Raw genomic sequence first — 5,109 nt, forward strand, 5'->3', positions numbered from 1 at the left:
TGGGCCAATGTATACTTGGGAAGCTTAGTCGCTGCAGAGGCATAGAAGCCAGTGGTCCCACCAGTTGACTCCATCAGGGATCTGAGAAGCACAACATCTGGTTGGGACCACATACCTTTCCTTGGCCTCCTATCCCCTTCATTCGGCCGACCCAAATGCTCCGGGAGATGTCCAGCGTGCTTCACCCTAACGTGGTAGGACAGCCCACGTTTGGTGGTGAAGACTTTGGAGCAGACTGTGCATCGCTCATCACCAACCGAGGTCTGACTTTGCCTTCTCGCCCCACACTTGGGGACGTGACAGGCCATGGCTCTCAAACCTGATCCAGTCTTGTTGCATAAGGAGCATATGAACAAGACCGACCTAAGCCTATGCTTCGACTTAAGGTGGGACGATGATGTCGAAGCTGACGCCATAACCGACCTGCAGAGGGGACAAGGCTGTGTTCGGAAGGGAAGCCTAATACCCACTTTGACTGAATCATCAGCCTGGTACCGAGGCTGCTCCTTCCTCACATCAGGAAGAGCATGTTTCCGAAACCCCATAAACAGGACCTGTTTAGCTTTGGGCGAATCGTGAAAAAGCCTTTTCCGAAGGGGTATATAGCCACCTCCACGTGCCAATGGAGAGGCAACCGGACTCCCCAGTCCATCACTCTCGGCCTTCTTGAAGCGCTGTGTTACCACATTCAACCATCTGTTGGTCCTCCTAACCGGCCCAGACATTCCTGTCGGCGGCCGATCAGAGGACCAACAACCCGACCTTCGAAGGATAACACGGTTGCACTTACCAGGGGACGTACGCCTACTAGGAGTAGAGGCTCGGGCAGGCAACATCCCAAGGCTTGTAACAACTGGCGACGCCATTCCGACCAACTGGATGGGGCAGTGGGTCTTACACCCTAACCTACCCGGCAGTATCTTGCACTTAATGATAAATGGGGGGTAGTGAGTCTAACACTCTAGCCTACCCAGTGTTCTTTCTGCAACGCGCCAATAGTAGGGGTTGTGGACCACGCACCCAAATCAATCAGGCCACTCCCACGCATCGGATTGGAGCACTCCCGCTGGCGAAGGAACCGACAACTCGAGCAGCAGCCAGCTGAGGCCCTTCAAGGCGGAAGAAATCCCCATCCGATACCATAGAAGCGCCTCCCGCAACAACCAAGTGCACCAGGGGCTAAGTCACACGGCTGCTTTCTTTCCATTCCAACACCTCCGGCAGCTATGCTCATTCCAATTACAGGGCCTCGAAAGAGTCCTGTATTGTTATTTTTCGTCACTACCTCCCCGAGTCGGGAGTGGGTAATTTGCGCGCCTGCTGCCTTCCTTGGATGTGGTAGCCGTTTCTCAGGCTCCCTCTCCGGAATCGAACCCTGATTCCCCGTTACCCGTGGTCACCATGGTAGGCACAGAAAGTACCATCGAAAGTTGACAGGGCAGACATTCGAATGAGACGTCGAGCAGATGAATGAGTTGGCTTCTGTTAAGCAGCCAGGTTGTGCTGGCATTGAATGCCTGAGCTTGTTGGAAAGAAGAGAATGTAATCTATCTACACTGTGATGTGCAACTATCACAACTGTTCAACTATCTAAGCCTTAATTTGATGTACAGAGAAAAAAAGCCTCCATGGGAAAAACTATCACAGGAGTGGTTTCGAAATGTTGAGAGGCTGGTAGCAAACAACCTATGTGCTGAATGCAGGAGAAATTACCCGGATTTTCAACAATGTCACCATATAGTCTAAATCAAAATCAGAACAGCTGCTCAAATTCAGCACAAACTTTTACTCAGTTTCACACAAAGATTGAAATCTACACATTGTGAAACATAATTTACACTCCTCTTACCTTTTGAATCTGTTTTTAGATAGCCTCATTAAGATAGCAATATTGGAAGTCAAGTGGAGACTTAGCACTCATCACCTAAACTATTCACCTCTGAATATATTAATTAGCACTCATCTACAGGTTGACAACATTGTGGGGGAAGCCCCATTCACACTTGACCCTGCCTTGTTTTCATAAAAGATGTTAGAACAGCCTCCATGTGAAAAACAATCACAGGAGTGGTTTCGAAATGTTGAGAGTCTGGTAGCAAACAACCTATGTGCTGAATGCAGGAGAAATTACCCGGATTTTCAACAATGTCACCATATAGTCTAAAGCAATATCAGAACAGCTGCTCAAATTCAACACAAACTTTTACTCAGTTTCACACAAAGATTGAAATCTACACATTGTGAAACATAATTTACTCTCCTTTTACCTTTGGAGTCTGTTTTTAGATAGCCTCATGATGTGAGCAGATGAATGAGTTAGCTTCTGTTAACCAGCCAGGTTGTGCTGGCATTGAATGCCTGAGCTTGTTGGAAAGAAGAGAATGTAATCTATCTACACTGTGATGTGCAACTGTCACAACTGTTCAACTATCTAAGCCTTAATTTGATGTACAGAGAAAAAAAGCCTCCATGGGAAAAACTATCACAGGAGTGGTTTCGAAATGTTGAGAGTCTTGTAGCAAACAACCTATGTGCTGAATGCAGGAGAAATTACCCGGATTTTCAACAATGTCACCATATAGTCTAAACCAATATCAGAACAGCTGCTCAAATTCAACACAAACTTTTACTCAGTTTCACACAAAGATTGAAATCTACACATTGTGAAACATAATTTACACTCCTTTTACCCTTTGAATCTGTTTTTAGATAGCCTCATTAAGATAGCAAAATTGGAAGTCAAGTGGAGACTTAGCACTCATCACCTAAACTATTCACCCCCACCCTACGCACCTCCCAGGGGGAGACCGGTGTCTCAAAGACTGAGTTATCAGCCTTAGTTGATGTTCGGAATTGACCCAGGCCCGCGCAGGCATCAACATTTTCCCATTTCTCCTTGAATGCCTTTTCCTGCTGGAAAGCTGGAATTACCACCAGACTTGCCCTCCAATGGATCCTCGTTAAAGGATTTAAAGTGTACTCATTCCAATTACAGGGCATAAGAATTTGTTCTTAATGACTTGCCTGGTTAAATAAAGGTTAAACCTCCTGTTGGCAGTTTGGGACTAGCAGAGAGGTAGTCAGGTACTGCTTGAAACCCGTCAAAATTGCAGCTTCACGTGGGAACTTTTCATAAAGTCCCATCTGCTGCATTTTGACCCTCAGTGATGTCTGGTACTGGGCCGTGTCCCTGAGAAAATACAGAGAAAATTAGCTCAAAGGAACTTACAGATGTTCACAGCCAAAGATCATTGATTGCACTTGTGTGTGTTGAGTGAGGTGATGAACTTACTTTTGCCATGTTGGGTCACTTGGACCAGCATCCTCACTGGAATCAGAGCCGGGGGTCTCTTCAGAGCCTCTACGGTCCTCTTCTGTGCTGCCACTGGCCGGGATGGGGGCTTGCTCGGCGGCAGCTGCAGTGGTTGGTTGCTCGTCGCTGGGTTCAATGTCTGCGTCCATGGGGGCATTGAGGACGAAGAAGTTTCTTCTACGAAGATCTTCAAGAAGAGCCAGTCTGGAAGGCCTGTGGGGGTACCGCCTGCACATCTCGGCGTAGTCCCAGGTTCTGCCTTGGCGGGTCCAAGCCTTCATCGACTCCTTGGCCCTCTGCAGCTCTGCCTGCCTCTCCACAGCTGTGTTGCGTTTCATGCAGACCCTGGCCAGGTGGGCAGACAGTACTTCCTGAGGTTTCTCGCACAGCAGGCAGTGGATGATGCGGCGATCCTTCTCGCTGTGAGAGAGAAAGAGAGACAGTAGACAGTGTTTATATATATCTATATATATATATATATAGATATATATCAATCTTTGGGGCAGCCAGGAGCAAGAGGAATTCGTAATGACTGGCAATAGGTATTCCAGTCAGGAGCGGGGGTCACCATAGCCGTGACTCTGTTGGCCATCTTCCGCAGCTTTTTGCACTTCTTTTTGATTTGCACAGGCTGGTGATTAGGGAACATCTTTTGGGCAATATCATAGAAGCCCCTAACACCGCCTTTGGACTTCATCAGTTCTTGCAGGCGTTGAACTTCTACCAGCGTCCAGTTGCCTGTGCTATCAATATCATTTTTATTGTCACTTTTGACCCCCGCTCTTGCAGCAAAAAGCTGAAAGTGTTTCTTCCTCATATGGATCGTGAGACCGCCCCTTGCAGAAAAGGCTTTAGTGCAATAGTCGCACTTGTGGGTTCCCAATCCCGATTCTGCATCCTGGAGACTGTCCACCTGTGATGAAAGATAAAGAGAAGTTGTATGAATTTATTGATGCAGTGAAAGAAAAGGAGAGGCCTGCAGGGCCCCTCACTGGCAACTCTGGCACGCACACACACACACACACACACACACACATCTTAATGGGCCTGCATTCAAACTTTACCTGCTGCTATGTTGGTCAGTCATCCAGCCACTCGAGTTCCAGCCCTTCTCCTCGGAAAGACTTCCTGTTCACTCCGTAGTTGAACCGGACCTCTTCGCTGATGGAAATGTCTTTGGAGGCCTGGAACAGGATGACATCCCTCACTCCTTCCGGGAAGTTCATCTTGCAGTAGCGTGGCGTGACATTGCTGTTCTTCCGCGAATGGTTGATCATTCTGCCAAGGGTTTCTTCAGATGGGTGACACACGCAAGGAAACGTCTGGGCGTCGATGCAAAGGTCGCGACCATCATGAGTCTTGAAAAAAAAAAGGTAGCCCATCTCATCCTGCATGGACTCCATCATCTTCCTGCCCTCTGCTGCTGTGATTACCTTGCCATGATAATCACAGATGATGGAGCCCTTGGCAAAGGATTTGGTGGCAACAACTCCTGTGGTCAAAAGAAGGTGACATTAGTGTGTGAATATGTGAATTTACAGAGAAAACAGGAGAGCAAAGGAAAACAAGTGAACAATTCATGTACTAACATAATATACAAGTATGCTGGAAATGGCAAGAATACATTTGTTAAACCTAATAGCTTGCTTGTTGGATTAATGCTCTCCTGCTCACAAGACATTTTTACATACCTTTCCCTTTGTCGCCACCAAAATCCTTGATGGCCAGGCCTGTCCACCTCTGCCTTGTGACCCTCCTAATGATGCGTGGATCACTCTCAACCTGCACCCTCTTGG

Source organism: Centroberyx gerrardi, chromosome 21 (assembly GCF_048128805.1).
Source record: "Centroberyx gerrardi isolate f3 chromosome 21, fCenGer3.hap1.cur.20231027, whole genome shotgun sequence".
In the NCBI taxonomy this organism is placed as follows: domain Eukaryota; kingdom Metazoa; phylum Chordata; class Actinopteri; order Beryciformes; family Berycidae; genus Centroberyx; species Centroberyx gerrardi.